Genomic DNA, 10,393 nt, shown 5'->3' with positions numbered 1-10,393 from the left:
GTGTGTGTGTGTGTGAGAGTGAATGCATGTGAGGGCTGGTTATTTGGGATTGGATTATCAGGGGCTTGTCTCTGAGTCTCTTAAGAAGGCCTATCTCCCTTGCTCATTTTCTTTGCAGCCTTTTTTTTTCTTTGCCTGTGCTTTTGGTGTTTCACACAAGAAAAATAAATAAATAGCCACTATCAGTGTCAAGAAGCAATTTTCCTTATGCCGTTCTCTAGTCGTTTTATAGTTTGGCTAACTATTTTTTATTTGCTTGGGTTGAGCCAAATATTTTTAATAATAATAGACTGTTAAATGAGTTATGATATGTTTGCTGCCTCCTTTAAAGACCAGAAGTATAATCTAAATCACCCTGGCCACTGACACCTTGGCAGCCTACTTTGGGCCTCTGTCGCTAGGACAGGATGATAACCATCTCTTTCAAGGTAAAATGTTGGGTATATGTTGGAGTGATTTTTTGTTTGTTTGTTTGTCATTTTGTTTTGTTTTTGTTTTCCAGACAGGGTTTCACTGTGCACCCCTGACTAATATGGTACTGGTTATATCCACCAGGCTGTCCTGAAAGGAACTCACAGGGATCCCCCCGGCTCTGGTTTCTAAGTGCTTGGATTCAAGGCATGCACAACCACGCCTGGCTCCTTATAGGGGTTTTATTCAGTGTTGGGAGATAATTTAAGTAGGGACCATCATAAAGTGGCTTGAAGTTTGGTGGGGCAGTAGGGTTCTGGGCAGCCGTTGGTCACTACTTCCTTTGCCTGTTCACAGCAGATCACAGGTGAGGATGGCGCTTGTGGTGGGGACTGAAGCAGTCCTGGGCAGAGTGGAAAACCATGAGGAGTCTTCAGTTCCTTCTTTGATCTAGAGGCATGTGAGGCCTAGTGCTTGTGAGCAGTGGATGGTGAGGTTGTGAGGTTGTGAGGACATTGTAATCTGATTAAAGAGACTTAATAGAAACATTTTAGATTTTCCTTCGAACATGAGAAATCTTTCCCCTGAAAATCTTTAGGAAGGAGTTTTATTTTTGTTCATGCTGAGTACTCTTTAATAGTTAGACAACACTGCCCCCTGGTGGACAGAGTCTGTGATGCTTTCAGAGGCACTTCCCCAGCTGTGAGGCACCATTTCAGTTTCTTGCTGGCAGCTTTCTCCCACTTAGATCTGAGATGAGGGTGGGGTGTGGAGGGAGACAGAGTGAGCATCTTTGTGTTCTGTTTAAGTTAATTTGGAGGCTTAGGAAATTCCATTCATAGCTTAGTCTCATTAGGACATCATGGAATAAAGGCTTAAAATTTTCATACTTTAAAAATACTCAGATTTAAAAGATGAGAAACATGAATGATCTCTCCTAAGTGAGCTAAGATGAACTAAGATGGTATGAAACAAGGACTGGAGTGTTACTGGCGTTCTCTACTGCAAGTCTTTGAAAAGCTTCTGAAGAAACACAAATGGATGTAGAAATAGATTCTGTGGAAGTTTCTCAACTGGTACTTGTTAACTGATATATTTTGTGTGTGTTTGTGTGTGTGGGTTTGTGTATATGTGTGTGTGTGTGTAAAATCTTGGGGTCCAACCTAATTTCTCTGTCCCAATTAACTACTGACCTTTGTTTACATCCATATTTGTGCATCTGTAATCTATGTATCTAAACATTACATACATCTTACAATTCTAAATATCTATACATTTATTTCTACCTATCTGTAATGTACACATCATCTATACAGTAATCTCTGACATGCATCTTATAATTCTACATGTTTATACATTTATCTCTGATGTACATCTTTATCATTCTAAAGCTATAAAATGCTATCTGGGAATCTAGGAAGCAAAAGTCACGCCTCCATCTTCTGCATGATTAGACTAAAACGTGCACAGCTGTAAAGCTCCTGTCAGGGACTCTGGTACCTTGCACAGTGCTCTTCAGCCTTCAGGATGAGCTGATACAGTTCTTCCTCAGATAAGGTCACTCAGACTTACCCCGGCTAAGTCACTACCTCAGGTCACATGCCATCTAAGTTACTATCTCACTTCATGTAGCAGCTAAGTCATGTTGTTGGCATGGCTGTTCAAATGTGAATTTAGGAGCTGAGTTTTCTCACCAAGTCCTGTAGCCTCCCAGAAAAGCACAGCTTAAAACAATTCTCTAACTCAAGGTTCTGTGTCTCCTGGAGCGTTGGGGAATGAGGATAGAGTGGAAGTCCCTGCTTCCATCCCCAGTGAACCAAAACTACCATCTATCTGATTTGCTTACTGAACTTCTACACTAAATATCATGTGAAGGAACTTAACTTTTTTAACCTGTTAAGATAAAGCCAAAAACCTTTCGGCTATTGACACATAGCAGTGTGCGTAGTATCCCCTCTTATTTCTCTTTTGGAAGGGAAAGTATATGTGTATAGCCCAAAGCATTGGGTTATTTAGTACAGATTGCTTTCAGTTATTAGCATTCTAGAGCTGATGACAGGGTCATTAAAGGGGAAAACAAAGTCTTCATGGGACATTCTTTTCTTAAGGGCCAAGACCTGGGTGTTCTTTGTTCCTTACACGTGGAACCCCCATCCCTCCACTTTTCCTTGTATAACTTTCAGAACTCCAAGTTAGAAGCTACAGTTTCAACTTGCAGTGCTGTCAAATTGGAAATTTCTTGAAAACAAATACAAAATAATTAGGAAGCAAGTATTGACGCTCATTGTACCCTCTACTAAATAAGCTCTGTCTTTGTTATTGTTATTCCTGTGCTAGTCAGAGACTGAAGTACCTAGACATTTATTAAGCTGACGGTATTAATGAGACTATGGCCATAAAATTTTACTATATGAGGAACTTGGCATTATATTATTCATAAATATTTCTGTTGCCTAAAATGGAACCTTGAGATTTGATAGAGTAGCACAAGGCAAAAGAAAACAAAATACCTTGGTTGGCTTTTTTTTTCCCCTTAAGGCTGACATTGCTGTGCAACTCAGGCTGGTCTTAAGGTCACTCAGGCTTGCCTTAAACTCATCATGCTTCTGCCTTAGTTTTCCAAGTACTGACATTCCATGTGTGTGAGTAGGAAAAATCAGCTTAGTGTTTACCTTTCTGATGGTGGGTGGCTAATTATCTCAAATTTGGGCCTTTTAGTTATCCTTGGAAGAACTGCCCTGGTGAATTTTGAGTCAATCATAGTTAAAATAAATAGAATTAAACATTGAGGTGTTGCTCTAAATTTTTAATAAAAGGAAAATGAGACTCTTTAAATATGGTGACATGTTTTCCACAGTTTGTTGGGAACTGAAATATGTAGTTTGGATTCCTATATCTGTCTAGTTTAAAAGAAAAGAAGGACCAGCTAGTTATTAAATAAAGATACTAGGGCTGGAGAGATGGCTCAGCGGTTAAGAGCACTGACTGCTCTTCTGGAGGTCATGAATACAATTCCCGGCAATCACATGGTGGCTCATAACTATCTGTAATGGATTCTGATACCCTCTGCTGGTGTGTCTGTGGACAGTTACAGTGTACTCATATACATGAAATAAATGAATAAATAAATCTAAAAACAAATCTAGGGATGAGCTATCTTCCGAGGAAGATAGGGATGATCAGGGAAACCCCTAAGGCCCCTGAAATGATACAAGTTGTATCAGGGCCTACTGCTGACAGTTGCCCACCAGAACCAGAAGCTAGGATCCTGTTGCCAAAGATACTGCATACTTGGTTTCAGAACAGAAAAATCAGGTTGGAAACGAGCAGGAGGCTTCTCTGTTGTCTATATTTTGTAGTCCCCGAAGGAAGGTGCTATTCAGTTTGCTAGGGGGTTGGGGTGGGGTCGTCATCAGTAGTCTTTCCTTAGCTGTGGACCCTGAGTGCTACACTGTCAGCACCGGACAAGATTTGCGGAGAGGCACAATAATGACATGATTTTTACAGAGTAGACAACAACTTTCTAATTGGATTTGTGGCTTTCTAAATAGCAGGGAATTGACATCTCAGACTGAAGTCAAACCCTGAAGTCAAAAGCCTGTGGCTGAGGAAGTCATAGGCACTAAGGGGGAACTTACTGAATGGACTTGTCAAAGTGCCTTCTAAATATTTATAGTTATGTCCATAGATTAGTGGTGCTGAAAGCTTTGGTCACTATAGCTTCTCTTTTGAAATGGGTGGCAGTTTCTGCAGAAACCCATAACTAAGAACAAATAACTGCTCAGCCTTAACTGGGTCGTCTTCATCATCCCCTCCAAGGGAACAATACAGAAGAGGCAGAAAAGAAAATATAGCTAGAGGAGGGAGAGGGATCCCGTGGGCTGTTGTCTTTTGAGCATGGCAAGGATGTCCTCTTGAACTCTCAGTATCTGTGATTGGGCAGCTCAAGGTTGACGCAGGAAGAGGGGAGGGGAATTCTTTAGTGGTGTAGGCACTTATAAGTTGCCCATGCTCCTATCTAGAGACTTACTTTTAAAGTTATTGGGTCACAAAAGAAAAAGACACAAAAGTAGAAGGGAACTTGTTGGGAACAGAAAGGGGATCAGTGAATCAGGAGGGGACTAAACAGGGATGGCAGGGGATGAATATAATCAAAATATGTTCAATGCTTGTACGAAAATGTCATCTGTTGTTATGTATATGTAATACATGGCTATGAAAATAACAACAAAAGGAAAGGATCTTCAACACACTCAACTAATTTTTACAAGTATGTTGGGTCTGCTGCCTATCCCTCACTGCTAAATCTTGGCTCATAAGAAGCTAGTAAATTAACAAACAAGGCCACATTCATAGGAACTATTTTGTTGCATGTTGTTTTACACTCTACCCTCCTTTAGCTCCAGAAAGTGACTGTGCTACCAGGCCCCACTGGGATTCCCTTGAATCTATGGATAAAAGACACAGACATACAGTTGCTCAATCACAACTTGCCTTCTGGCACAATTGCTGGGTGCTACTATCTCCTGCTTGCGAAAGCATGCCCTTACTAATTTCTCATTTCAGTCTCTTCCACCTGCCCTAAACTTCACCTGCTAAACTCCCCTGACCACCTGCCTGTAGGAGCAGCCTGTGTGGCCATTCTGTTTTCAGATCTCACATGGTTGCTGGGTTCTCCTCTCTTCAAAGCAAAAATCTGTCCTTCCTTGCATCCCTCCACCTGCCTCCCAGGACCTGGAAATCCTGCCTGTACCTTCCACCCAGCTATTGGCCCAAGGCTTCCTTTACTGACAGATCAAGAACCAACTGGGGAGCAGGACCTTAGCATTAGACCACCCCCAATAGTATTTAATAGCAAACAGTACATGATTTAGTGTCAAATGACTGATGTAAGTCTAATGAAAGGATTCTTAATTGTATGCCAAGATCCTGCATAAAAGCAAACAGTAGCTTCTGCAAGGTGACAATATAAATGCCAAGATCATTACATACCCTCAATCAGTACTACAAATATTGGAGATGAAGATCAGCAGGGAACCTGGGGGTGTGTGGTCGGTGTATTGTATGGAGGAGGAGTGGATTACGTGGGCTTGGGTGGTGCCCTGTGAGGGAGTGCAGCTAGAGAGATGAGTGAGTCCAGAAATGGCTATTGAGGAAATACAGTACTGCGATGATCCAGAGTGGACACTCCAGGGGAACCTTACTTGTATCTCAGTCTCCCTGGCCACTCCTTTTGGAGGCTGCCACTTTGTCATCCTTCAGGCTTACTTTTGCTACTGAACCAGTTGTCCAGAAAGGCACTGCTGAGTTGAAGATTACATCTGATTTCTTGTCTGGTATTGGCCTTTGCATTCTGTATCCATTGTTTATTATTGATTATTATTGATCCATTAGTTTACCCGTATCCATCAGTTCATTTGTATTCTACAGATTGTTTGTTTTTTAACCAATTCATGATGTAAACTTAAGTTGTTGTTTTTTTTAATGTATGTATGTATGTATGCATGCATACATTTTTATTTTTCTGAGGCAGGATTTTTCTGTGTAGCCCTGGCTGTCCTACAGTTTCCTTTGTAGACCAGGCCGATCTCGAACTCAGAGATCATCCTGCCTCTACCTCCTGAGTGCCGTGTTTGGTTTTCTGTGACATCTTTTTTTTAAGGTTGTTCTGTGAGGCTTCTCTTATGTCTAGGTAGCAGAAAGCCGTTTAAGGATTATATTTTCCTATTTCCAGAAATCCACAAGTTACTCTAAATCAATCATTTCTGTAAGATGTTTACTATAAAATCACAAAACAGGCTTTTCTAAGTCGTTCATATGAAAATGTGGTATTCCAGTTGTTTTTGAAAGACTTCACACTGGGAAGATCAAAAGGATTATTATTATTATTTTTTTTTTAGAAATGATATAATTACCTTGAAGAGACTAGTTGTTTTAATCTTTATAAATATGAAGAGGGTTACATTTGTTTCATGTCTGTATATTCATGGAAGGCTTCGGATGTTAACATGCTATGGTAGTTTTTTAGGATAGTCCATAGACATTCTAGGCCATCGAGATAACAATCACTAAGCAAGACAGTATAAAATCATGAAAATGTGAGGGGCTCGGGTAAAAGTGCAGGCCACGTGTATTAGGGCTTCATGAAAGGGGGGTTTGACCTGGGGGTGAGAAGTGTAGAGCATAGTTGGATATAAGGGGATAACTGAGTGAAGATCTGGAAGTGAGCATGATTTCCACAGTTGGCTAATGGAGAGGCAGCATTCCCTTCCCTTTCTTTAACAGAACGGATTCTTCATCCTGACATCATGGCATCCTGGGTCCTTCTAGTGTATGTGTGTGCATGCATGTGCACGCATGCATGCACAGACACACACACACACACACCAGCATGCATGGTCTGTCTCTCTATCTTTCTGTCTTGCTTTCTCTCTCTGCCTCTCTCTGTCTTTGTCTCTGTCTCTCTTTTTCTCTCTAAAATGCTAGAAAGACAAAGCAGTAGGTGAGCAAGTAAGAGAGTTAATGGCCCAGTCATCAAAGATTTCTAAAATTAAGGTCAAACAGGGGCTGGCAGACTATGTATGGCCCTTGGGTCAATTTCTTGTGCCTTTGTAGGAATGTTTCATTGGTGTGTGGTCTTGTATTAATTTACTGTTGCTTATGGCTGGCTCTGCTGCCTTGGTAGAGTATTATTATGGGGACCACAAAGGTCAATTTATTATTTAGACATATAGTTTTGTTATGTATTCCTTGTTGGGCTTGGTACAGTCCAGCATAACCTGGAACTCATGGTAATCTTCCCCCTGCTTCCCAAGTGCTTAGATTTTGGCCTGTGATAGTATGCCTTACAATTTTCTCATCTTTTAAGGAAAAAGTGCTAATCCCTGAGTTAAAGAATTACAGATATAAGTTTGCTGGAAATCTGTTTCCAGTTTCTGTTTACTTTCGCTTTGGGCAAGGGTTGCACCCATTTGGATGCTGGTGACAATATTGCCATCAAAAGTATGGAGCTGGGGATGTAATCAGTGGAAGGATGTGTGTTCAGCATACATTCTCTTGGACTCTATACACAACATGTATACACATGTAAAATGACTGATTAAAAGATGTAAGAATATTAAATACAGGGGAGGATGTTGATGATCAGGTTTGTAGTTAAGATCAGCCATTAATTTCTAAGCAGTACTCTTCTTAGAACTCTTAGAAAAGTTTAAGTGCATGGATGCATGGGACTTCAAGAAATAACTATAGCCTTGGTGATGAGAAACTGGGAGACCTGAAGACTCTGAATATGTCAGTAAAGTAATAGGAGATGCTAATGATGCATTTGGATTAGGAATTCTTCTACTTTTGGTTGTGAGTTTAGCCTTTGACAGCTGAGTCATCTCTCTAGCCTCAATTAGACATTCTTTATTAGGAGCTAGCTGCTCTTCATAGAAAGCAGTCACTATGGTCTTGGCATGTTGAATGTGTGACATGGAACATATGAAAGACAGAAATGAACTCTGCCTCTGGGACAGGGTCTGCTTTCCAGGTTAGACTAGGGGCAGGTTTAGAGAGTAAGCTACTCTTATTCAGCCCCTTTACATACCTTAGGAAAGTAGGAATCTTTCTCGCAAGTCAAGGCTTTCTCCTGGTGGTACCTGAAGAAGACAGACAGCTTGTGAGAGTGGTGAGATGCTGTGCATGTTTAACAGCATTTATTATGGGAAACGACTTAACCATGTGTGGAGCATAAGGCACGGTGCTCAAAATGGTCTTCTGTATATGTAGCACACCTTAACCCTTCATGCACAACGCAGGCCTTTCCTTTCCCGGAGACTTCACAGGAGACTCAGGCCCCTTCTGGGTGTGGTGTAAATTGTCTGGGCTGTGCAAAACTGCTTCCAGTTATGCTTTACTTACATTTATATAATTCTATAATGACAGTTATGTTTATATTCTCATTGTGTTTAATTACCTCAGGTGCCTTTGCCTCATTACTTTGATGATATGATTTGGGTAAGCCGTTTTGTCTCCTTTTTATAGTCCTTTGTATTCACTGATTTTTTTTTTTGAGACAAAATCTTGTTACATAGATGAAGTTTCTCCTGAACTCACAATGTTTCCTATACTGTCCTCAAACTAATAATGTTCTCCTAGTCTCCTGAGTTCTGGAACTATACCAGGCTTGGAATAAAATTTTACAGTTAGTTTCTCAGTATAATTAAAACAGTAACTGGGGAAAAGTGATGCACTTTTCTCATAAAGTTGGTTTAAGATGAAAACTGACAGATATTCTGTGAAATTGTCTTTATAATCATGAAATGACATTACAGTAAGTCTCAACATTGATACCACTAGCCATAATTATGGTTCCATATTGATGGCCTTAGGTGTCTGGACCAGACCACTTTCCTAAGCTTCAGTCTACCTCACTCTTTGATTGAGTGGGAAGACTGGATCTAAAGAGATTATGTCATAGGATAAAGGAAGTCTGCCAATGATTAGTAAATTCAAAAGTGCCTGTAAACCTGCTAGAGCAGACATCTGAAGTGTAGAGCCAGGAGAGGAAACAAGGCAAGTGCAGATGAGCTGTGCTCTGTTGACTTTATAAAGTCAAATGCAATAGCAATCGTACAAGAAGGACCTAAAGTTCTCAGAGCTACATTTTTATCTGTTCTGTAGTTGCTTCAGAAAAGATGGATCCTGGGAGATTTCTAACACAAGGAAGGCACTGGAATGTAACCAGAGACTGAAACTGAAGCGAAAGAACTCAAGGGGTTTTTCTGTTTATTACAGAAGTTACTAGGGTTGTGAGAGTCTTCAGGGGGTATAGGATTCTTTTTATTTTGTCTCCCCAGCTGTTGGAATGCTTACCATTCAGGCTGTTTCATTCTGGCCTCTTCTGCAGCCCATGCTTAAGAAAACAGAGAGCCAAGGGTGTCTGTCCTATGCTTTCCATCATAAGGACACTTGGAAGGCTGCCATCAATATTAGATTGCATCGTTAGGAAACCTGTGATTTGTGGATTGGTTAACATTTGGATGAAGCCAACAGAAATTGTCCTTTCTTCCTTTCTAATCATCCCTCTGCCCAATCCTAGCAGCTTTTCTTAGAGTTTTGGAAAAAGAAGAACCAGGCAGCTTAGTTTAAAATAAGCTAGTGGCATATGCCTATAAACTCAGCATTCAGGAGACTGAGGGAGGAAGATCAGGAGTTTATTGCCATCCTAGGGTATTTGAGACTCTGTCTCTACACCAAGCAATGGTAGTTGTTGATAATAAGAGTTACAATAAGGGCTTTGCTGGAGCATCTGCGGCAGCCATCTTCGTTCCCGGATCCTGCCAAGACTAGTCTGTGCAGGTGGGAGTGTGGACTGCAGAAGCTAACAGCTTCTGGGTCAGGCTGGAGCCATAGAGCTTCATTGGCAAACCCCATTTTGGGCTACAGACATCCAGGCACCTTCCCTGCCAGAGGAGAGGTGTCCACCCCGCCCGGGAGGGCTTTGCTGGAGCATCTGGAGCCATCTTCATTCCGGATCCTGCCAAGACTAGTCTGCACAGGTGAGAGTGTGGACAACAGAAGCTAACAGCTTCTGGAACAGGCCCTGTTTCGGGCCTTCATCTTCTGCCAGGAGGCAAGTCCGAACAACAGATATCTGTGCACCTTCTCTGCAATAGGAAAGCTTGCCTGCAGAGAGTGCTCTAACCACTGAAAGTCAGGAGAGAGCTAGTCTCCCAGGTCTGCTGGTAGAGGCTAACAGAATCACAAAAGGAACAAGCTCTAACCACAGACAACTATAACAACTGACTCTAGAGATTACCAGGTGGCGAAAGGCAGTCTTAAGACTCTTACTAACAGAAACCAAGACCACTCACCATCATCAGAAACCAGCTCTCCCACCTCAGCCAGTCCTGGGCACCCCAACACACCTGAAAAGCTAGACCCGGATTTAAAGGCATATCTCATGATGATAGTAGAGGACATCAAGAAGGACTTT

General features: G+C 41.4%; 1 protein-coding gene and 1 long non-coding RNA gene across 6 annotated transcripts in view; one reads left to right on the top strand and one right to left on the bottom strand.

Moving 5' to 3' along the window:
* Positions 1-10,393, top strand: part of Psd3 (pleckstrin and Sec7 domain containing 3) — a 508,951-nt gene that overhangs the window by 225,515 nt on the left and 273,043 nt on the right. The window lies entirely within an intron of this gene.
* LOC115031740 overlaps positions 1-10,393 on the bottom strand; it is a 35,336-nt gene that overhangs the window by 21,452 nt on the left and 3,491 nt on the right. The window contains exon 2 of the long non-coding RNA XR_003837395.1: positions 8,003-8,054. This is a non-coding gene — a long non-coding RNA (uncharacterized LOC115031740). The remainder of the gene's footprint in view (positions 1-8,002; positions 8,055-10,393) is intronic.

This window comes from Mus caroli, chromosome 8 (genome assembly GCF_900094665.2).
Source record: "Mus caroli chromosome 8, CAROLI_EIJ_v1.1, whole genome shotgun sequence".
NCBI lineage: Eukaryota > Metazoa > Chordata > Mammalia > Rodentia > Muridae > Mus > Mus caroli.
Note: the sequence above shows the minus strand (reverse complement) of the source record. Positions and strands in the feature narration are given on the sequence as shown.